Raw genomic sequence first — 26,119 nt, forward strand, 5'->3', positions numbered from 1 at the left:
TGATTTTTCTTCAAATCAATCAAATAAATGAATTAATAATTATAAGCATCAATTATCAAACCATTGACATCTAACAAGATAGGTTTCCCTTATACAACTAAACCTCCTAAGAGAAACACTTGAAAATTTTGAGATAAAAACACTTGAATATTTTGAAAAAAAACACTTGAAAATTTTGAGATAAAAACACTAGAATATTTTGAAAAAAAACACTTGAATATTTTGAAATAAAAATACTTGAACATTGCTGCTTTATTACACAGAGCTTGGAGCGGGAACGTTGAAGCCTAATGCCATCTAGGCTAGCCGTTGGGAGATTCATACAATAATCTTCCAGGAAGGACTTATACAAAGAGCTACAATTAGAGGCAATTGGAGATTCATACATTTGAAGCCTCCAACTAAGGAAAATGAAGGGGCAAGTAAAATCAAGGCAAGAGAGGGAAGATGATTTGCATTTGCAATGGACTGTTGTGTCAGAGTGAAGTGTTGATGGATTTGCATTGGACTGTTGTTTCATTGGGAAGACAGATTCATGCAATAATCTAATAGGAAGGATTTATACAAAGGGCTAAAATTAGGGGCAATTGGGAAATTCATACAGTAGTAATCTATATGGCCATTGGGAGATTAACACAGTAATCTATACGGCCTCCAAATAAAGGAAAAAGAAGGGGCGAACAAAACCATGGCAGTGGGACTGCAATCTGTGTTTAATCTGGAAGGTGCTAACAGCCGATGGATCGCACCATCAAATGATTATCTCTTGGAAAGATTTAGAAACCAAGGTGTGTTACAAGTTTGTTAGCGCTCTCCTCTCTCTCTCAATTTGCTAAACATTTTCCTTTCATGTAGTAGAAAGGGTTTGAAGTAAACTATTTTCAGCCATAACTTCGTAGGTTTTCTCTCTTCCATCCTCTGTCTCTCTTTTGTTTGAATAAAATGTTCACTATTGTCATTTATAGGCCCTGCTAAAGATCCAAATATGCAATGAACTTCTTCATTCTTAAAGGCATTGTTCCTATAAAGGGCTTGATAGTGAGCTGGTTGTGATTAATCAGGTATGTCTAATGAGTCCAGATTACTTCATTTTGAAAATTTAACTATTTCATATGGCATGTTATTTTTATCTGCTTTATACGTTTAAATAGTTCTTTCCTCTATTAAATAAGTCAGTGTTTACTAGTTTGATTCTATATTTTTACTACCCTGTTAAATAAGGCTGTGAAAATAGGGTCACTATATTCCATTGAATGCTCTAATATGATGTAAAATCTTATTATATTATTGTAAAGCGGAAAAATCGAACCCTAGTTGTTCTCCCCTCCCCAACTCCAAGGAGAGAGAGGGAGAGTCACTAGGGTTGATGGTTTTCACTTAGGAGGGACTTTACATTCAAAAGAGGGGTTGAAACCCACAAGATCCAATCCCACGCAATGCAAGATTGGATTCTATATGTGTTTCAAGGGTTGTGACATCAAGGATACCCTCTTTTGTAAAGAATGTAGATAGAATGATTGAATTAGGAATGCATGTAAAGTAGGAAAGATTCACTTATAAACAGAGACGAAAGTTGACGGGACGATGGCGCCCGGCGTGCACACGGTCCTCCGAAAAATCCGCGAAACGAAGGGGGATCTGTTCGTCTATGCGAAGGTGTAGATGTTGTTGTATGTTGTATGTTGTATGTGACATGTGATCTCCTCTTCAATGGTTGAATCCTTGTCTTGAATGCAACACTTAGCCTTGAATGGAGACTTAGAATGATCAATTGCTTGAAGGAAATGCTTGAATGCTTGAATGCTTGAATGTTTGAATATCGTTTCCGCGTCTTGTACACATATGTCCTTCCTCTTCTAAATGGGAGAGGAAATGTAGTTTATATACTTGTCAATTAGGGTTAAAAGACTGATTTTTCCGACCTTGGGCCGACCAGGAAGTACTATTTTCCAAATTGCAAACATAAAGACTTGAAGTCCCATAGGAGACCGGGCCCAAAATAGGGCCAGGGACCAGGGCGCTGGGTGCCATGGTCCTGGGGGACTAGGGCGCTGGGCGCCCTAGTCCTAAAGGACCAGGGCGCTGGGCACCATGGTCCCACCTCCAGGGACAGCAGGGTGCAAGGAGGATCAGGCCAGGGTGCTGAAAAATGCAGTTTTTGATGTCATGAACAAGTTTCGGGGTCTCCATTCAGGTTCTGTGTTGCATCGCCATCGTGAAGACCCAAATGCGGTCGAAATTGCAAGTGTCGCAATTTTAGGACGCTACATTTAGCCCCCACTTTAGCGGGAGTATAAGCGTACGCTCATACTTCCGGTAAAGTACAAGGAAACAACATTGAAAAACTTTCACCACGTCAAGGAGGCAAGATACACCAAGCCCCCAGTGGACTAAGGATCTTACGACTTCGATTGACAAAGTAAAAGGGAAGATCACGAGGGAGAACCATGGCTGTCAGTAGTAAGGTTCCCTCACTATGAGTCATGCAAGAAAGATATCAAAAATTTTCAAGGCAAAGCTAAATTTGTCAAGAAATTTTCAAGTATCTTGAAAAGATATGAACGGGATGTATGCCCCCCTATGTTAAAGTGATCGCACACGCCTCACTGGGGGTGATTGCTTTAAGGTAGTGATACATATAAGAAATGAGAAAGGAGCACGCTATCACAAGGATTTAGCCCCCAAGTGTGAGATAAACCCAAGGATAATAGACACAAAACACAAAGCACAAGGTGACTTCGCTTTCCTTGGGGTCAGTATGCTGTATGATAATTCATGTATATCATATGTATGTATGCATAATTGTTCTTCATTCCCAAATCAAGGAAAGGTCACCTAGAAGAAGGGAACACATGTGTCTTTTGAGTCAACATGAGAGAGACCAAGAGATCTCAATGCTTTTGCATCGTCCTCAAGTAGACAACACTAAGGACAACAAATAGAAGAATGAGAATAACACATAGAAGAAGTAACAAAAGAGAGGAGGAGAGAGTCTGCTATGCTAATGAAACTAGTCTAGCACGTCATCTACCCCCTGATCTTGCTGATCAATGTTTCGGGAAGGTAGGGAACACGCTAGAGGAGGAACATCCAACACAGCAGATGGAGCTATCACAAGATCCAAACAAGGGCTATGTTCATGTTCCGAGCCACGTTGTTCTTGTCTAGGAGCTAGGATAAGTGCTTTAGAAAATTCATTAGATAGATAATTATCAACATCAACATGTTCATATTCACTATCAGAATGAACAGGAGTAACATTTTCATCATGAATAACATTTTCATCTATATCATCATCAAGATTTATAAAAATAGGATCTTTAACTCGCACAGGATCAAGACCATCATGCATCTTATGTTTAGGAGATTTCGGCTCAATCGTCGGTTGAGAAGAAAATGGAATAATATTAGTTGAAGGTGTTTTTGGGGATTGCAAAGTTTGAGCTCTAAGACGACGCTTTCGCCAGCGTTCACGTGCAGAACGATTTCGTCTAGTCTTAGTAGGAAGTTGAGAAGATTGAGGAGGAGGAATGTTCTCATCCTTATCACTTGGGTGTTTAGGTTGTGGTCTCTTAGGTTGAAAAATAGGAGAAGAGGAAGGTCTCTTCTCTCCATAAGAGGAAGGAGGAGGAACTGCTCCATACAAAGGAGGAATATTCGGTTTAGGAAGGAGACCAAGTCCATCATGACGAGGAGGTATAGGTCTACTTTTAGGAAGTTTATTAGATACAGGCATAGTCACATCCATAGGAATGGGTTGGGAATCTTCTTGAGGAAAGACATTAGTTTTATCTTTCAAAGGAAGAACTTCCTTCTCAAGAACGATAGGGATGTCACGTTTGGGTGTTCTAGGTTCACTTAGAGATAAGATCATTTCTGTTTTCCACTTTTGATAAGATTTGAAAAGATGATCACTTCGCGGAGGAAGAGATTGAAATTGTTTAGGCCAAAAGTAATCAATAGGAACGCTAGAAGTTCTTTCAGCTAGTTTAAAGAGACTATGATTGATAGTAACAACTTCACCATTATGGGGAAATTTCAAACACTTGTGAATAGGAGAAGCAATAGCTTTCATGGAAGATAGCCAAGGATAGCCAAGCTTCACACGAAATTGTTCGGATGAAGGAATAATAGCAAAGCTCACATCAAAGGATTTGTTATGGACCTCAATAGGTAATGTAATAGAACCAATTGCAGGAGAAGAAAATGCATCAAATAATTTCACAATCACATCTGTTTCGTCATAGATCACTTGATTCAATTGCAAAGTAAAAAGGAATTCTTCAGTAATGACATTAACCATGCAAGAAGGATCAATAAGCACTCCACGGCAAGGTGTATTTTTGACTTTTGCAACTATATATAAAGGACCATCAGGTGCCCTGATAGTTTCACTAGAATCAAAGGTGATGGAAGGTTCTTTAGGGATTTTCTGCTGCTCTACAAAGTTAATCACATTCGGAGTCATAGACACAAGACCATCAGGTGAGACAGAGGAATCAGTAGTATCAATCGCATTAGAGGTATGAGAAGGTAATGGATCAGTAAAAATCTTAAGATTTTGGTTAGGAGGAGCTACAGATGTGTTGCCTTTATCATTCACTCCAGAAACAGAAATAGTATTATTATCAATCAAATCTTGAATTTTTCCCTTTAAAGCAAAACATTTTTCAGTATCATGCCCAGGATGACGATGAAATTGACAAAAAGATTTGTTATCAAAATAGGGTGAATTAATCTTTGCAGGATCTATTTGCCTTATAGGAGGAAGAGTAAGCACATTTTGTTCCAATAACTTATTCATAATACTATGCAATGATTCATTCAAAGGAGTAAACTTTCTTTCTTTCTTGAAAAACTTAGAAATAGGAGGCACACCTGATGCTGCATTCCCATTGTTGTTGATGATGTTTTCATTGAATTTGATGGACTCTCTGTTCGGTTTAAACTTCCCAAATGGTTGTTGACTACTATCACCCTTGTCACTCGGAGTCATAGGATGTGATTGTTCCATTTGACTCACAGTCAGTTGATAATGGTGAAGAGTTGCGCACAACTGTTGGAAAGAAGTAAACTCAGAAAACAGGAGTTTTTCTCTAATATCTTTTTGTAAATTAGAAATAAAGATTCTTTGAATATCATTGTCAGGCACTGGAAAAGAAATTTGAGCATACAAATGCTTATATCTACCAATGAAATCAGTCACTTTTTCTTTAACACCTTGTTTACAATGCATTAAATCAATCAAAGTAACTTTAGGACTTATATTGTTTTGAAATTGTTGAATGAAAGCATTTGCAAGTTGTTCGAAAGAAGTAATAGAATAAGAAGGCAACGAGCAATACCATTGTAGGGCTTTATCTCTTAATGTTCTAGTAAACAGTTTTGCAAGCAACCTTTGGTCATAAGCAAAATCAGTACATATTGGTTGAAAGGTCTTAACATGTGTTAGAGGATCACCCTTACCATTATAAAGCTCCAAATGTGGAATTTCAACATGTTTAGGGGGAATAGCTCGAACAATGTCAAGAGAAAGTGGGCTCGCAACATCAAATGTGGGCACACTAAACTTAGATTGATTCATAGAGGCAATTTGTTGCTGTAAAGAAGAGACAGTTTGTGCAAGATTGTTAATGGTCGCTTTAGTCGAAGAGTTCATATTAGACGTGTTAGATTGTGATGGAGGTGTTATGTTATTGAAAGAAGGTAGAGAGTAAGGTGGTGGGACACTATGATAGTTAGTCATAGGAGATGATTGGACAGGAGGAACACTACAAGGAGGAATGGAAAACGAATTGCCCCCTTGCGTCATGTTCATTTGTGGTGATATAATAGGAACACTTATTGAAGGAATGAATGAAGAAGTCGGATTGAATGAAGGAAGAGGGTTGATTGAAGAAGAAGGATTGCCCCCATGACTAGTGATCATAGGAGGAATGTCTTGTATTGAAGTAGTCATTATGTTTGATGTAAAAGTAGGTATACTAGCAATAGAAGCCGTCAAAGGAATAGAATGATTGTCTTGAGTAGGAGGTTGTGTATAACCCAAAGTTTCAGCACAACTCTTCATAGGCATCACATTTGAATTCACAATGTGTGCAATACCACGCAAAATATCTATTCCATTCTTATCACTTTGAAGCATACATTTTAGACCCTCAATTAAAGGAAGAGCTTGACTATCAGGGTATTCTTGAGACATCCATTGTCGAAAATCATCAAATTGGTTATCCAATTTTGAAAGTTGTTCTACAGAAACCTCATGGAGAGCTTCTTCATCATTAAGAGGATTAGAGGAATTACCCATGTCCTTGTTAAAAAGGCCATTCAAATTAGGTTCCATCTCCTCAGTAATTACACCTTGGAAAAACTTAATTCTAAGGCTTCGTCTAACGGGAATAGTGTAAGTAGGGCTTATTGTTGTAAAACTCATGCACTAAAGAGAGAGAGAAGATTTTGATTTTTAGAGGCAGGAAATTTCAATAAAATCAGCCAATCTCCTAGATTTAAGCTGTTAAATGCAATCAGGACAATCTCCCAAAATTTCGGAAAAAATGTCCGGGACCGTGGCGAACAGAGTGCACACGGTCCTCGCAACTTTTTTCGAAATTTTCAGGGATGAAAGTTATGATGATTTTAAAGCTAATCTGAAAAAATTGAGTGATTTTATGATCTGTAGATAGGCCAAATTAAAGTTGCAATCTCAAAATTGAACCCTACCAAGATTGTTGAAAAATGTAAAATTTGAATTTTGAAAAAGAGGGGGAAATTGAAACTTTGAATTTTATGATTTTAGAGGGAATGCTGAAAGCAATGCAAGTTTTGAAAATTAACAATTGACTCAATTTCATGCAAAATTCGAATTTGAAAGTGGAAATCAAGGTTGTTGCAATTAAACACTTAATTTCAAAAGTCACAAACTGCAAAAATTTGAATAAAGCACTGAAATTTCGAATGAATGCTAACACAATTTTCAGATTTAGGACTGTAAGAAACACAATTTTGACACAAATTTCAATTTCAACAATTTTTGAATGATTAGAAGCCTCAATCCAAGCAATCACTAGACCAACTTTGACTTTAATTTTGAAAGTGTTAAAATTGATAAAATCAGCCAAAATTCTGGATTTTAGCAGAAAAATACAGTAAGATCTAGCTCTCGAAATTTCGGAAAAAATGTCGGGGACGATGGCGCTCGGGGTGCACACGGTCCTCGCAACTTTTTTCCAAATTTTCAGGGATGAAAGATATTGTGATTTTATTGCTGAATCCAAAGTTACAGTCGATTTGGAAGTGTTTTGATTAGTGAAATTATCAGTCAAAGGTTGAATCAAGAAGGTCTTAAAAATTAGGGTTTTGACATTTAACCACTTAATTTTCAGAATTAAAGCACAAATATGAATTGACAATTTGCAATAGAAGGGTAGATCTGAAACAAGTATTAACAATTAAATATTTCACAAGCTCAATTACTAAAAAGAAAATTTTAGGGTTTTTATGCAATCAACCTCTAAAATTTGCAAAAGATCAAACATGGAAATGTAGTTAGGAAAGCAAAAATTTCAGATCTAACCATGAAAAATCAGAATGAGGATGTTCACGTCAGGTTCACCAAAATGTAAAGCGGAAAAATCGAACCCTAGTTGTTCTCCCCTCCCCAACTCCAAGGAGAGAGAAGGGAGAGTCACTAGGGTTGATGGTTTTCACTTAGGAGGGACTTTACATTCAAAAGAGGGGTTGAAACCCACAAGATCCAATCCCACGCAATGCAAGATTGGATTCTATATGTGTTTCAAGGGTTGTGACATCAAGGATACCCTCTTTTGTAAAGAATGTAGATAGAATGATTGAACTAGGAATGCATGTAAAGTAGGAAAGATTCACTTATAAACAGAGATAGGAATATGATATGAAGCTGCGGACTTGGAATTAGCAGTAAAATGTCGAGACGGTGCTGTTTTGCAAATTTGAGCGAAAGTTGACGGGACGATGGCGCCCGGCGTGCACACGGTCCTCCGAAAAATCCGCGAAACGAAGGGAGATCTGTTCGTCTATGCGAAGGTGTAGATGTTGTTGTATGTTGTATGTTGTATGTGACATGTGATCTCCTCTTCAATGGTTGAATCCTTGTCTTGAATGCAACACTTAGCCTTGAATGGAGACTTAGAATGATCAATTGCTTGAAGGAAATGCTTGAATGCTTGAATGCTTGAATGTTTGAATATCGTTTCCGCGTCTTGTACACATATGTCCTTCCTCTTTTAAATGGGAGAGGAAATGTAGTTTATATACTTGTCAATTAGGGTTAAAAGACTGATTTTTCCGACCTTGGGCTGACCAGGAAGTACTATTTTCCAAATTGCAAACATAAAGACCCGAAGCCCCATAGGAGACCGGGCCCAAAATAGGGCCAGGGACCAGGGCACTGGGCGCCATGGTCCCACCTCCAGGGACAGCAGGGTGCAAGGAGGATCAGGCCAGGGTGCTGAAAAATGTAGTTTTTGATGTCATGAACAAGTTTCGGGGTCTCCATTCAGGTTCCGTGTTGCATCGCCATCGTGAAGACCCAAATGCGGTCGAAATTGCAAGTGTTGCAATTTTAGGACGCTACAATTATAAGTAGGGTTTTAAAGAACTCAAGGGTTTACAAAATTAAATTGCTATTACATTTATTTTTATTTTTTGAATTGTATATGATTCAAATGAACCTAGTTGTTTTGTGCTTCACTTATTCATGCATGACAATGCTTTTTTTTTAGGCTCGTCTCTCCCTTATGCCATTGTGCATTTTCTAGCCTTGCCAAGTATTTCTCCTTTTCTACCATACTGACCTTTCTAATTGCACTTGACGATGGTGATATGATCCATTTTCTATGTTCTTTTGGGCTTCCTTTAAAGGAGATAGTTATGATTCTTTTATGGTCAATAAATAGAAGGGATATATCAGGAGGAACTCCATCTAAAAATTTAACAAGTCTAAAGAGGCTGGGTATCGAGGGAGGAAGTGGTCCTACTAACCCACAATCATACACCTCAAGATTTGTAAGATTGACAAATGAGGTAATAACTTCACCCCACTTGCTGGATGCTTCCTTTGGAGAGATATGTCCAATACACTAAGAAAGAGGTGCTTAGATTTTGTAGCCAACTTGCAAACCCTGGGCTCTTCAATCTTGTTGGATGATTGGAGTTGACAACTAGGTAGCATAGCTGCAGAAAATTTACCAAAGTTCGAGGAATTTCACCTTTCTAGTTACTTATTATCTAGATTTTGTAGATTATTGGATGGCTGGAATTTCACCTTTCTCGTTACTTATTATCTAGATTTCTTAGATTATTGGATGGCCTTTCTCTAGCAACTCTCATCAGTTTCATTTTGCTTCTATTTCTTGCAATACTATGATTATCGGTGTGGAGACTTGCCATGCCTTTGATGCTTTAGGTTTAGATGGGGCACATACCTTACAAGCACGTGAAGTTTAATATTGCCCAATGTTTTCTTTCAATGAATGTTGGATATATAACTAATTAAAAGATAACATCTCATAGTAAAAAAAAGCTTGTGAAAACTATCATACTTCAAAAGTTACATAGTCTTGACAAATGTTACAGTGTATCTTCTTATCTTCATATGAAGATTTTTGTCAACCTTTGGTCCTGTAGGCTTGTATGCCTTGTTCTGCTCCATACTCATTGCCTGATGTGTTTGACTGAGTATTCTTTCAGTTCTGGCAGCATTTGTGGCTGCTATTGTAGCCATTGTAATTGAATTTATTTGGTTTCTTCTATACGTTATGCAGAACAACATTTAATGTGTAGCTCTTACTGTGGCTGTTGCAATTTTCTATTCATCTCTATGTTGTTGTTATTTGTAAATTTTCTTGTGTAGCTGCTATTATTTGTGAATATTTTTCAGCTGACAAAAACATTGATCATAAGGATCAATGCCTAGTTTTTCTTGTGCATCCTCCAACTTCTCAGTTGTCATACCATGCTTGCTTCCTTGAGATGCCTATCTAGTCATTCAATGAAAAAAATATGGAAAGTTTTTTAAAGTCTAGGGAATTTAACTTTTCCAATACTCAAGTTTAGATAAATAACCCTCTTCAACTTTCCAATATCAGAAGGGATACCCTCCGAGTAAATTCGCACTGTGATAAAGCACAACAATTGAAGTTTGACCTTGGAATTCACACTAATTACATGCAGTAGTTGTATATCCTTCAGCTTGAGCCAGATTGTGGCTAATGCTTTGGCATCGCTCTAGTCCCACTTGGTTGTTGATTCTCCATTAAGAGGTTTAAGCCTAGTCCCATTAGCAATATCCCATAGATCTGCTACTAAGAGCAACATGTTATTCTTAACCTTCCATAGATAAAGGTTTTCTCCATCAAACTTCTCCACCATCTTGTCTTGTTCACCTATCTGGCTAGCCATTTCTGAAAAATTTGAGTCTACAGTCGATGGCATGGCCCTCACAGTCTCTATTATGAACTAGGCTCTGAAAGCATATTCAAAATATGGCCCTACATAAACCAGCAATAGGAAATGCAGACAAAGATAGTGCTCACATAACAAAGGTATATAGAAATATACTTCTCTAATCACACCATGAATTCAAGCTTTGTTGATTGAAACAACACTGAACAAATTAGGGTTCATCGATTGAAAAAGGACTAAACAAATTATCACTAATTTAATACCTATTCACTGACTCTCTATGCAATCTAGACTACAGCTGGTTATTCCAACAAATGCTTCAAATATTTTCTTTTGTTGCCTTCATATATTAGATATTGAAGGTCTTATTTGTGATATTGTATTGTGGTCATCATATTGTGTAATTCAAACTTGTAAATTAGTTTTGAATCATGTAAAGATTACCATATGGTTACCTAGCTATTGCAAAGGTTAGAACTTGACCTAAAGAGGCTTATTGCAGTCTAGAGAGTATTTGAGATATGCATCTAGGAAATATGTTTGTTTGAGAGCATGTTCTATGGGTGTAAGATGTAGTTGGAATTTTAGATGGGACAGATGCAAAACTCATAAACCTTTAAAAAATAGGATGGGACAGATGCTAAATTCATGCATACTTGCAAAGTCAAAAGGGCTTGTTAGTTACTCATGGAAGAAATTTGTGCTAAATTATTCAAAAAAACTCTCAAGTGTGCAACTTAGTATGAATTCACAATTTCTGTTTGAAAATTTGGCTGTGCTTGGATAAGACTGTTCAAATGCTTCTTCATGATTCTGGGGGAAGTGTAACTCCATTATGTAGAGGACCCTATAGATCCTCTTCCATGATCTGCAACTCCAGCATGATTGACACCTTCACCATCTCCCATTTTGATTAGCACATGACAACATACAGTCAATGAAAATACAAATTGCAGACACCATCTTCTACACATACATGGAACTTTTTTGCATAGACAGTGTGCAAGCTATTTGTGGGAAAGTAGTTGTGATAAGGGCTTAGGCATTGACTAGTTAATGCAGACCAGGTCCAGGTATCTTATCAGATCACAAAAACCAAACAACCAACATCATTAATGTTTGTTCATTAACTCAAAGAACCAAACATGAAAGGATATTTTATTATCTTATAAAATCAAATACAATTGATGATCCATATTTATACCACACTAATGCAAACATAAACATTGCAAGTAAATTTAGTTTGTATTCCTTCTGTTCCAACTAATTATTTCATCTTCCAGTTACCGCGCCCACCCTTTCTCTTAATCTCTTCCTCTTCATAGTTCTATGTTCATTTATTTTAATCTCCTATCAAAATGTGTTCTTTTGTCCATAAGAAAACCAAAAGCCTGTGTCCACTCTTAGCTCAGTATTCTTTACTGACCATAAACTTTTCAACCTATCTGGTGGAAGCCCAAACCTTCTCTGTTTTGCTTAACTTTCTTGTTGTCTTCTTCTCTACTCCACAACTACCTCAATGCCCCCTACTGTCAACTAAAATCTGCAATTTTTATTCTTATTAATTTCCATCTGCGTTGTTTCTCATCTTTCTTTTAAAATCTACAACAATTTTTATTCTTATTAATTTCCACCTGTGTTGTTTCTCATCTTTCTTTGAAAATCTGCAGCAGTTTTTATTCTTATTATTTTCCATCTGTGTTGTTTCTCATCTTTCTTATAAAATATCCCACATCTAAATTGCTGCATACTTCTCGTGCAATCTGTATTTTTTTTTGTTTTTAAAATCTTCTTCTCAAATTACAACTTACCGTCTTTCAATTTCCCACGCATTCACCTCTGCAGATTTTTAAAACATGATTTTCCTCTCTCTTTTTTCTCTCCTTCTTCAGTGCATTTTCTTTTCTTCTGCAACTCTTAAAATTATCAATGTGTCTGAATTTTGGGCCTCTCTTCGTTTGTCCAAACTCTTCTTCTTCAATGCAACACCTGCCTGTGCTTTATTTTTGTTTTTTAATTATCTTCAACCCCTTGTCAAAATGACGAGGAAGCCAATTTCTTTTGGCGTAGCTCTAAACTCTACACATCTTTGTCAAATTCAACACCACATTCTGCTTATTATTCTATTTTTGTATTAAATCTGTAGTTAAACTTTATGATTCTTGTGCATTCATCTCACTTTGTCAGGCACCCCTCTTTGGCGTTGCACTCCTACGCAACTCCTATTTACTCATTGCCAACTATGTCTTTTCAAACTGCTTGGTGCTTTGTCTTCTTGCGTTGTCCATCCAATCCATGCACTTCATTCACTTTTCCCAATCACAGTGCAGAAATTGTAGTGTTCTTTGCATTTCCTGTTATCCTTCTTTCTTTTCCCACACAATATCTACTTTCTTTCTTATTCTTGTGCTTCTATTTCTAATTTCCCTCTGTTTTCCAATGCTAAGTCTCTCTTCCCTTTCTCATTAGTGTGCAGCGGCTCCTTTTGTTGTCTTCTTTCACTCACTTTTCTACTACGCAACCTCCTATTCTCCCTCTATTCCCCTACATTAGTTTGACTAGTATACTGATAATATGAAGCCAACATCAAATTGAGAGGGATACCTCGCATAGACTTTGACTGTCTATACAAAACTTGATCGGAAATGAAGAGGTCCTTGCCATTCTTGAGATTTTGGTTGTAGATTGTCAAATTTACGAGGTGTTGTAGGGTCCATGTTAATAGCAATGGTGAAATCCACATTCCTGGGACACATACCCTGCAGTTGGTTTGCATAGGCACTGTTCAGAGTGGGGTCAATTGGGTTGCTGTAAATTAGTGGGGTGAGTGGGGTCAATTGGGTTGCTATAAATTCTGTTTGAAAATTGATTGCAGTGAGAAAATCCCAGTGTGTGAGCCCCTGATAAAAGAAGAAAACATGGTATCAGTAAAACATGTTGAAAGCAATGTGTATTTATATAGTTATATCAATTAATTCTTTATCCTTTTGTTTTGTTGGATATGTACCATTTATTTGTTGGTAAATTGATTAAGTCTTAGACTCAGCCTGTTAGTTACATTGAGTCTTTTTTTAATCAAAATGAAATGAAAGATTACCAAACAATCTCTTAGCTCTTTACAGAGTGAACCTTCCAATAATCCTCATCCACACCACGGATAAATAAGGAATTGAACTTACAATCTCGATAACCTAAAATAACAGTCAAGACCAAGTGAACTAACAGACAATAGATTCTTATCCACATGACAGGTAAATCAAGAAATGAATCCACGATCTAAACCACTTAAAATGACAGTCAAGACTGAATGAACTAACCCAAGAATTATAATTACATTGAATCTTTTAAAAATATACTCCTGCATCACTGTCATAATTACATTGAATCTTTTAAAAATATACTCCTGCATCACTAGTATACCCATATTGTGATTGGATAATATCAATTAGGCATTTGTAAAGTATGTTGATATATGAAATGTGCAAATTATAACTGAATGGATTTTTTTTGAAAAATACTTATGTTGATATATGAAATGTGCAAATTATAACTGAATGGATTTTTTTTGAAAAATACTCACATAGACATTAGCAAAGGCATCACAAAAATGAATTTCAGTATCCAATACAGTATCACACATAAGACCTTTAGTATTCAATACATCTTCAAATATATTTCACTTTTTATATTTGATGCCTTCATACCCTCTAATTGGTGGTCAAATAATATCAAGCATCTTAAACTCTCTCATCAATTGTTGTCAACTATTTTTATCTTCCAAGTTAAGAGAAATTTCACAACATTTTAAATGAATATTATTTTTGAAGTGTCTATATGAGGAAGCATGTTAGAAATTTTTCTGTTTTATTAGTATTAAATGAAATTTTCAATGTGCATGATTTATTTAGATTATATTAAGTGAAAATTTACTCTTTGAAGTTTTATGATTGTTAATTAATGTTCATCTTCTATAACATTCAAAAGAGAGTTTGCACAATAATAAGAAATTTTAGAGTTTTATTGGAATTAAGTGAAATTTTCAATGCATGATTATAATTAACTTACATAAGTAAAAAAAACAGTAAATAATCCCAATGGAACAGAGCGGGGCGAACAAGGGGAATGGTCAAGCCCAAAATTCAAATGTTTTGGGCGGGAGACCTAGAGCAGCATCAGGACAACAAGTAGCAGGTGGATTTTATGACTCTTTAGAGGGGGAGGGACCAAAAGGTTTGGAACCTGATGCCCCTTTGGATTTGGGGGACCCAGGTGGGGGTCCCAAATCATGTGAACCTAGGCTTGAGAAGAAGATTGGTAAATGGTCTTCTCTGTTTGGAATCAAACCTAAAGGTAAGTCGACTTTGCCTCTTGTTGAGAATATACTGAATATTTCTAAGGGAAAGTATGCCATATCCATTCTTGATCAAATAATAGATCATAATATTGCTCGGATGGAAAGCACCCTGATAGGCAAATTCTTTGGGGTGAGACCTAATATTGAGGTTGTTTGTGGATTCATGAAGAGAAAATGGAATCTAAAAGGTCAGGTGGATGTAGTAGCTATGAATAAAGGATGTATCTCCTTTTCCTTCTCATGTGAAGAAGATCGCAGACAGATCCTCTATAATGGAACCTGGATGATAGGTAAATACATAATGTATATCCAAAAATGGTAGCCTAACTCAGGTCAGGATGATGAGTTTGTGGTCCAAGTGCCTATTTGGATTAAGCTTCCAGGTCTTCCAATGGAGTACTGGGAGGAAGATGTGTTTGCTGGGATAGCTAATGCTTTTGGGGAGCTTCTTTCCATTAACCTAGTGACGACATCCAGAAGAAGGCTCATTTATGCCAGAATCTGCGTAGGGGTAGGACCTGATACGGATATGCCAGAGGAAATTGAGATAGACTCAAAACTTGGTAAATGGATGCAAAAATTGTTTATGAAACTATCCCCTTCGCCTATTTTCATTGTAAAAGAGTGGGACACTAGGCTAAAAAGTGCCCAAACAAAGTTTCCAAACCTCAAACCCAAACAAGAGTCTGGAAAAAGGTGGAAATGAACCCAGATAATAAAACAGAAAAACCTTTGAAAGATACTCTTTTTGAAGGTCCGGATCAGGAGAAACAATCCCAGATGAGAAGAAATGAGGAGGAATCAACCAGGGAAACAAGAAGTGAGACAGTGGATAGAATGTAAGATAAGACTCCCCAACAGGAAAATGAGCAGGAGAAAAGTGGAGAGGATTCTAATGATGGTGAGAAGAACAACCTAAGTGACCAAAAGGACACAACAAATCATAATATAGCTGAAAGTGAAAAGTGAAAATCAGATGGATAAAGGAGACAGACAAACCACAGACAATAAGGAGGAGGGAGATGTTCCTAACTCTTCAGGGTCTGAAAATGGAGTAAGTTGGTTTCAAGATGCTTAACATGATAATGTTCTAAAGAAAGGACTTTCGGAGATATCGTTGGTTTCCTTGGCTCAAGTCAAGCCGAATTTCCCAGAGGAAAATGCTCCAATATGGGGAAATGAAGAAGACATAGACAAGGCCCTGAGAAAGAGTGGGATAAATCAGGAGGAGGTTGAAACATTGGGGGAAAATAGAAAAGGCAAGAACAAAATAATAATAATAATAACAACCATCAGACTACTAGAAACACCAGAAGTAGATTAGGGGATGTGGGGGATCAACACACATCACCTGGAAGATATTCTAATGCAAAGAAGAGGGCCATGAAAGCCAATAAGAATCTAGCAGATGGTACTCAAAGAACCATCTTTGAAGCAGGTATTTCTAAAAAATCATGAGGATTATTTCCTGGAATATTCGAGGATTGAATAATCCTCATAAACAAGACTTAATAAAAAGTATGAGTAGAGACAAAAACCTGGATGTTATTATGATTCAGGAAACTAAAATGTATAGGGAAAAGGTTGAATGTTTGAAAATGTTTAGTAATGGGGGAGTTAGTGGTAGTAGCTCTGAAGGGGCTTCTGGGGGTATAGCTACTTTCTAGAATAATAATAATGTAAAGGGACAAGTGTTGATTCAAAATAACAATATGGCTTGTATTAGATTTGATCATCTGAAAGAAGGTACTTCATGGGTCTTGACCAATGTGTATGCCCCTAACACTGAAGCTGACATAAGTGTTTAATGGAAGAACCTATCCTCGACTAGAAGTAAGTTTGGTGAAGATAGCTGGATTATTATGGGGGATTTCAATACCTCTATAAGAGAAAATGAGAAGAAGGGAGGAAGCCAAACCAATTTGGACAACAAATTGGACTTGATGGAGTTCATTATCAACCATGCTCTCCATGATCTGGACTTGCAAGGGGTTAAATACACATGGACCAACAAAAGGAGCAGAGAAGACTTAATTCAGGTTAAGCTTGATAGAGCTTTAATTTCTCATGATTGGTTTAATTCCTACTTTTGTTCCTTATCTACTCATATCAGGGTTGGGTCGGATCATTATCCTATATCTTTTAATGCTGACTCCAAGCAGGGAAGGAGACATTTCCCTTATAGATTTTCAAGAATGTGGACCAAACACCCAGACCTTGAAAGCAAAATCAAGGAATGGTGGCAAGTTAGAGTTAAAGAAAATGCTATGTATAAGGTGGTTAAAAAGCTGAAGTTTGTGAAAGACAATGTTAAAAGGTGGAATAAGGAATCCTTTGGGAACATTTTTGTGTCCAAAGTTGCCACTCTCTTAGATATGAAAGATATCCAAGATGAGATTCAAAATAATGACTACAACAATGTCTCTAGAGAGGCTGGAGATGATATTCTAATGAAATATCACGATATCATAGCCAAAGAAGAAACCTTTTGGAAACAAAGATCGAGAAATGTTTGGTTGAAGGAGGGGGATAGAAATACCAAATACTTTCATATGTCCACTTTGAAACACAAGGCTATCAACAAGATTTCTTAGCTTAAAGTCAATAGCATAATTATTGATAATGAAGATTCCATGAGGAAAGCTGCTCTGGAGTTTTTCTCTAATCTTTTGACTAAGGATCAGAATCTGGACCCTCAAGCTCAAAGAGATCTTTTGGATTGTATCCCTTCTATCTTGGATGCTGACTATAATTCCTATATTACTGCTATCCCTGCTAATGATGAGATTTTGAAGGTTGTCAATTCTTTTGAAGGTAATAAGGCCCCGGGCTCGGATGGCTACCCTATGTTTTTTTTTCAAATGTATTGGCATATTGTTGGAAGGGAGGTGTCCAATGCTGTGAAAGAATTCTTTGGTGCTAGAAGAATTTTGAAAGAATTGAATGGTACTTTCATTGCTCTTATTCCTAAGAAGATGGGGGCTGACACCATGGATCTTTTTAGACCTATAAGCCTATGTAACTCCCTGTACAAGATCATCTCTAAAGTCTTGACCTCTAGAATTCTGACTTTGCTCCCCTTGATCATATCTCCCCAGCAAAGTGGGTTTGTCCCCGGGAGGCAAATTTTGGACTCGATAATCATGGTCCATGAGAACATTCACTCTCTTTCTAGGGCTAAAAAATAAGGTTTTCTTCTGAAGCTTGATTTATCTAAAGCCTATGATAGAGTTGATTGGGGCTTTATGCAGACTGTTCTTTCAGCCTTTGGATTTTGTTCGAGAAGCATCTGTCTTATTTGGTTTCCTTAGCTTCTTTCTCTTTGTTGGTCAATGGGTCTCCCTCACCATTTTTCAAGTCCTCCAAGGGTCTCAAACAGGGGGATCCTCTCTCCCCTGTTCTTTTTATAATTATGGTGGAATGCTTGGGAAGATTTATTGGAAATCTTGTTGAGAAGGGAGAGTTTAGAGGGCTTAAATCCTCATCTGCAGACCAAGTGTTCTCTCATCATCAATTTGTGGATGATTCAATTATTATGAGTAATTCTTCTGTGAAAGATTCTAGAAGCCTAAAGAAAGCTTTGGATAGATATGGGAGTGCAACTAGTCAACTGATTAATTGGTCTAAAAGTTTTGTTTATTTCACAAATACTTCAGAGAGAAGACATACAAAGATCAATGTTATTTTGGGTAGCCAAATTGGGAATCTCTCTGCTTCCTATCTTGGGCTCCCTTTATGTCAAGTTCCTCCTGATACCTTTTGGGGTGCTCTGGTAGATAAAGTTCATAAGAAGTTCGCTGGATGGAAAGGCTCTTTGCTCACTCAAGCAGGAAAGGTGCAGCTTATGAAATCCACCCTCCAGAGTATCCCTCTTTATGCCATCAGTCTTTTTAGAATTCCTGTTAAGTTTGCAGAGGCTATTGAAAAAATCCAAAGAACCTTTCTTTGGACTGGGGTTGAGGAAAAGAAGAGAATGAATTTGATTGCATGGGATAAGGTGTGCAAACCTATAAGAAAAGGTGGACTTGGTCTTAGAAGAATCAAGGATATGAATGAGTTTCTCATGGCTAAGCATATATGGAGAGGTTATAAAATTGAGGGAGAGTGGAAACTGATATGGGATAATAAGTACAAAAGACAACTTCCGACCCTCCATAGTTTCCTCAAGGCTGAAGATATTCCGATTGGCTCCAACATCTGGAAAAATGTCACTAGAACTAGAGACATAATATTCAAAGGAGTTAAATTGAAGGTGGGGAGTGGCAATCTTATTAAATTTTGGGAAGGCACTTGGTTGTTAGACTCTCCCATTAGTGACAATCTTGATTGGGGCAAGTTTAAGGATCAGTGTAAGGAAAAATTTGGTACCACTGTGGCTGACTACTGGAATTTAGGTCAGTGGAATGACCTATCCATTGTTGATCCTTCTCTTGAGCATCTAAATAAAATTATGAATTATATGGTGGTGATTGATGACGAGGATCAGTTTATCTGGAAACTCACTGCTGATGGTAAATTTTATGTCTCCTCTCTGTATTTCCAACAATTTTCTAGTCAGGAAAGCCTTGTTGGGCTAAGGCTTGGGTGAAAGGTCTTATTTCCAAAATTAATATTTTTTTCTGAACTGTTATGCAAAACAAGATTCTGACGAATGACAGTCTCAAAACAAGAGGCTTTTGTTTGCCTAGTATTTGTCATCTTTGTATGCAGAATGAGGAAACCATTAATCACATGTTTATCCATTGTCCTTTCTCTGCGGATATTTGGGCCAGATGCTTGGACAATTTCAATATCAGATGGGTTTTCCCTAAAGCTGTCCAAGATGTCTTCAACTCCTGGCTCCACCCTTCGAGGAATAATTCAGTTAATCTGCTATGAAAATTCGCTTTACCTCATATTTCTTGGGGAATATGGAAAGAGAGAAATGATAGAGTGTTCAGAGATAAGGCATCAAAAGCCCGAATTATTTTTGAGAAAATAAAAAGATATATGGTGGAGAACCTACATAATAGGTGGAATAATGAATCCTAAAGATCAAGGGGATAACATCATTTTTAAGAATTGGAGATTAAAGGGGAGTGAAACCATACATGCTAATCCTAGAGATGAGGTGAGATGGGAAGGCCCCCCTCATGGATGGATGAAAATCAATTTCGATGGTGCTTCCAAGGGTAATCCTGGTAAGGCAGGGTGTGCTATGGTATTAAGAGATGAAGGGGGAATATGTAAAGCTATTAAATGTATTCCTATAGGTCATCAAACCAATCATGTTGTGGAGGCCATTGCTACTTATCAGGGGTTGGTTCTTGCTAAAGATTCAAAGTGCACTAAAGTGTGGGTTTAAGGAGATTCTCTAAACATTATTAACCTTTGAAATATGTATTTTTACACATGCTTATAGATAAGCTAACAAATGTGCTGACTGGGTGGCCAACCTGGCTTGTTGCTCTGACAAAATTATTACCCTTTATGGTGAGAGTAATCTCAAGTGTGAGGTGAAGTCATTGATTGAACTGGATTGGATCCAGATGAAACAACGTGGCTTAACTAATCATAATCTCTAATGCTTTATTCTCACTTGTCTAGGATTGATCACAACAGCGGCGAGGCTTGTTTTATCTGTCATATCATTTTTATTTGGCACGGATTTTGGGTGGCTCTACATTACAACAATAAAATTGTTAGGTTTTTCCACAAAGATCGCAGAGAAAATAACAAAGCTGCCATAAGGAAGAGCTGGGAATTCAAGGATAAAATGGGGGGCAATAAAAAGAGGTTTGAACCGGCTTCTTGCTCAGATTGGAAGAAAAACAAAGATGTATGGGAGATTCTTCAAGATGGAGGTTTGAATGTTTTTATGGAAAGGCTTTGTGGCAAAGACCCTACTGTCACGAAGCACTTCATAAAAAATTGGAAGAGCAGTAAGATTCTTGTTGGCACTCAGATGATGCAAGTGGATGAGGATCTCATTGCGGAAGCTATGGGTATGGTGAAAGATGGTATGAAATTTTACAGAGATAGAAGTGTGTCTGACAAGGCCGCAGATAGGTTTCTTGTCTCAGATGGAGAAATAAGGAAATTGGTTAAGGCGGACAACCCCTACTATTCCCCTAAGCTTATTTGTAGGTTGTGGAGGTTTGTGTTGTTTGCTACCATCAGCTACATTACTCTGGATGAGAGATTCACAAGGGCTTATGGGCATCACTTCGTGCTGCTCAACCACTTCCACCATGGTGATAAGGTTAGTTTGCCGTACTATCTCACATGCTCGATGGATCATACTATTCATGAAATGCAGAAGGATTCTAAAAAAGATCATGCCCTGCACCAAGGTTTAATGGTTTTAGTTTATAAGATGTTGAAAGGGAAAATTATTGAGAAACCCATTAGTAAAGGCAAACAAATTAGGGATGATGAAACTGAAAGTGAGGATACTGGGTTTAAACTTTATTTTGAAACTGAGGGTGAGTCTAAAGATTTTAGCAACAAGGGGAAGACCAAGGGAAAGAGCAAGGGGACTACTGTGGATTCTGACCTCTCGGACTTTGAGGAGGATTCTTTTGATGATAAAATCATAATGAGTAAGAAGAGAAAGGGAATGAGTAAGCAAACCCAGAGGAGCAAGAAGACTAGTAAGGGGATAAATAAGGTGAAAAGGAAGATTATTGTCTCTTCTGATGAGGACTCTGAAGTTGAAAAAATGGACAAGAACAAGGATAAGGAGGAAGATGAAATGCGGGAAGTTGACTATGGGGAGAACTTGAACACTTAGAGAATGTAGAATGAAGATCAGGAGAACAATAGGGGCAATCAAAATGTCTGCCAAGGTGCCATAGGTAATGATAGCATCAAGGATTTCTGTGAGCACATAAGCAAAATGGCGAAAGAAATTGGCGACTTGAAGACTGATCTCAATATGATGAAAAGGGAAACCATAGGTGAGAAGCCTCTCTCTAAAAACATCAAAGAATTAATGGTGGCCATTATTAAGGCTGAAGCTATTGAGGCAATGGTCAACAAAATTTTGGAAACAGAAAAGAAGGTGAAGGAGCTGGAAGGAATCAAAGATGATAAAGGTCGGGAATTAACTTGAACGACTTGGTCAACAAAGTGGATAAGATGAAGTTAACTGTGAAGAAGACTGTTGAGTAAAATTTCCATATCCTTAAGGCCACTGTTGATCATGTTAACATGCTGATAAACAAATTTGAACAGATCAAAGGAAAGGAAGATGAGAAGGAATAGACAGAGAAGACGGGTCATGAAAAGAAAACAAGGGCCAACACCTGGAAACAGGTGGGCATCAAGGAAAAAGAGCTCGATGATATGAAGAATTCTGCGGTCAATATGAAACAGATGGTGGTTCATGTGGAAGAACTCATAAGAAATATCTAGCTTTCTTGGTGCTGTCTCTTTGTTGTCTCAGTGTTGTCTTTGTGTTTTCCTTTGGCTATCTTGTGTTGTTCTCTTTGTCTGTGATCCCTTTTTGTTTTTCTGGGATCTAATCTTTGTATGGGTGTCCAGGCACTGTTATTTCTAGTCACTTTAATGCTTTTTCTTTTTCTTGCTGTGTAATCAAGGTTTCGGGTCCCTTCCAAAACCCTGTTTTTAATTAATCAAAACTTACATAAGTAAAAATTCACTTTTTGGAAGTTTTTCATCTCTTGAACCTACATTTTTCTTATACAACATTTAAAGAAAACTGAGTTTGCACTAGTGAAAAATATTAGAGGTTAATCTTAGTTTGTGAAAATTGGTACAATCGGCAGGATTCTACTTGAATTGTATGAAGTAAAATTTAGACTTGAGAAGGTTTCCATCCCTTAATTTATATTTGTTTTGCATGACAGTGACAATTTTAAAAAAGGTTTGGACAAATGAGAACTTGAACACAAAGAATTCACTGGAAGATTTGTTCATGACAATGAGAACTTGAACATGAAGACTTCAAAAAGAAGGGATCATTTATGGTATTGTTTAATAGTGGAATGAAAGTAGAAAATATGTAACATTCATTTTAGACTAATTACTTTTATTTATTGTAAATGGTCCTCAACAATTATAATTAATAAAGATACACTTTTTTTTTAGGAGGGATAGAAATATCCCTCCAAAAATTCTCAAAGATGGTCATGGACATCTTTGAGAGTGTCTCTTGGTTCTCTACTACCATTATTTTGTTTTGTTTTGTTTTTTATTTTTCTTTATATAAGTTGGTAAAAAATATGATTGTTGTAATTTATTTAAATGATAATATTTTTTATATTAACTAAATGCCCGTGTTAAAAATTAATTAAAAATAATTGTTAATTTCCAATTAAAATCATTAAATACCCATCAAATTTGACATTAATTGCATTTCATAATTAATTCATATATCTTTTTTAATATCATATATTTTTAATTTTTAATCAAAGTCAATTAAATTAATTAGCATATAGCCATTTAAATAATTACAAAATTTTATAATTATCAAATAGTTCTCATGGATGGTGGTTATATTACTTGTTTAAGTTTATAGAAATGAATAGTTAGGGAAATAAATGACAAAAATACATGAATACTTAATTTAATTTAATGTGTTTTTAGTCACATTGATCTTGTAAAAAAATATTGTAATTTAGCCCTTTTATATGTGAATATTAATTTTTGAAGTATGTTTTGAGAAATATACATTAGTATGATTATGTTATGTATGTAAACTTTAAAATGTTTTTAAATCATCTATTAATTATAAATATAGAGTTTATTTATTTATTGTATTTAAATTATCAATTGAAGTTGTACGGAGTGCTAATGTGACTTTATATTGTGTGTATGATACATGCTTGTTTAAATAGAATTTATGTTATGATTGCATCACATTTGTGAATTGAATATGTATGGTGTACATTATGTGCTTATGTGTATTAGGATTGAATGGTGTTTATATCATTGAGTCATATGTGTGTGCCCATTATATTATATGCTCATAATGTCTATACTATTTGTGGTGTGTATATGAAGATACTTTTTTATTAAAGTTGTATAGTGACCTAATATAAATTAGGCTTTGGCATTTATGCAATTGACTTGTATTTTTTTTATTTATATAAAATTATGTTGTGATTACATCACATTTGCATATTAAATTTGCACGGTGCATATTGTGTGCATTAGAATTGAATAGTATTTATATTATTGAGTTGCATGTGATTGATTTGTATTCCATATATACACCATACAAATTTAATTTACACATGATGTAATCATAACATAAATTTAATATAAACAAGAATATGTGTACAAGTCAATTCATGTTAATGTCGTATTGTGTGGCCAATGTGTATGTGCGTAATGTTTTTATGTTTGCGTTGCATTCAAGTGTGTGCATAGAGCTACTTTTTTTTTAAGGTTGAATGGTAACTTAATGTGAATTAGTCTTTTTGACATGTATGCAATTGAATTGTATACATTTTCTTGTTTATACAAAGTTATGTTATGATTACATCACATGTAAATTGATTTTTTATGGTGTATGTTATCTTGTTTGCTTGCGTACATTAGGATTGAATGTTATTTATATCAATGAGTTGGATGTGTTTGATTTGTATTTCATATGTACCATATAAATTCAATTCGCACATGTGATATAATCATAACATTAATTTTATACCAACTAGAATATGTATACAAGTTAATGCATAAATATCAATTCATATTTTCGTTGAATTGTGTGGCCAATGTGTATATGTGCATAATGCATTTATGTTGACATTGCATGAAGTTTGTACCTAACAATATTTTCTATAAAAAAATGTATCGTGACCTTTTGACATTTATGGAATTGACTTGTATACATATTCTTGTTTGGTATAAAATTTATAGTATGAGTACACCACGTGTAAACTAAATGATTATGAAATGTGGAATACATATTGTATGTTGTTGCATCAAGTGTGCACATAAAACTTTTTTATTAAAGATGTATGGTAACCTAATGTGAATTAGGCTTTAATATTTATGCAATTGACTTCTATACATATTCTTATTTATATACAATTTATGTTGATTACATCACATGTATAAATTGAATTTGTATGGTGCATATGGAATATAAATCAATCACATATAATTCAATGATATAAATACCATTAAAACTTAATGCACACAAGCATATAACATGCACTATACAAATTTATTTTATACATATGATGTAATCATAACATAAGTTTTATATAAACAAGAATATATATACAAGTGAATTGCATAAATGTCAGCCTAATTCATATTAGGTCATCATACAACTTTGATTAAAAGTAGCTTTATGTACACATTGATGCAACACCAACATAAAAGTATTATGCACATGTACATATTCGCCACATAATATAACCTTAATATGAATTGACATTTATGCAACTAACTTGTATACCTATTCTTGTTTATATAAAATTTATGTTATGATATTATATCAAGTGTAAATTGACTTTGTATGGTTTTATTTTACATGTGATGCAACCATACTATAAATTTTATATAAACAAGAATATGCATACAAGTCATATTCACATTAGGTCACCATATGAATTTAATAAAAAATAGCTAAATGCAAGCAAAATTCACATTAGATCATCATGCAAATTTAATAAAAAAGTAGCTATATGCAATCCTAATTCACATTAGGTCAACATAGAACTTTGATAAAAAGTAGCTTTATGTACACACTTAATGCAACACCAACATAAAAACATTATGCACATATAAATTAGCCACACACCTCAACTTTAATATAAGTTGACATTTATGCAATTGACTTGTGTATATAAAAATTGTTATGATTGCATTACATGTGTAAATTGAATTTGCACGGTGTATCTTATATTATTGAGTTGCATGCGATTGATTTGTATTCCATATAGATCATACAAATTCAATTTACATTCTTGTGTGTGTTAGGATTGAATGGTATTTATATGTTTAAGTTGTATGGGATCGATTTGTATTCCATATACACCACACAAAATCGAGTTACACATGTGATGTAATCATAACATAATTTTTATATACACAAGTCAATTGCATAAATGTCAATTCACATTAAGGTTCAGTTGTGTGGTCAATTTATGTGCATAATGTTTTTATGTTTGTGTTGCACCAAGTGTGTACATACATCTACTTTTTATTAAGGTTGTATGATGACCTAATGTGAATTAGGCTTTGACATTTATGCAATTGAATTGTATTCATTTCTTTTTTTATTTCTTTTTTAATAAAAAAATTATGTTATAGTTACATCACATGTTAATTGTATTTGTATGGTGTATGTTGTGTGCTTGTGTGCAT

The 26,119-nt window shown here is 35.6% G+C and overlaps 1 long non-coding RNA gene across 1 annotated transcript; it reads left to right on the top strand.

Moving 5' to 3' along the window:
• The first annotated feature begins 280 nt into the window (after positions 1-280).
• Positions 281-22,882, top strand: LOC131069793 (uncharacterized). The gene is made up of 3 exons (XR_009112222.2): positions 281-788; positions 966-1,061; positions 22,645-22,882. It is a non-coding gene; the product is annotated as an uncharacterized LOC131069793 (long non-coding RNA).
• Positions 22,883-26,119: the final 3,237 nt, after the last annotated feature.

This window comes from Cryptomeria japonica, chromosome 6, assembly GCF_030272615.1.
Source record: "Cryptomeria japonica chromosome 6, Sugi_1.0, whole genome shotgun sequence".
Taxonomy (NCBI): domain Eukaryota; kingdom Viridiplantae; phylum Streptophyta; class Pinopsida; order Cupressales; family Cupressaceae; genus Cryptomeria; species Cryptomeria japonica.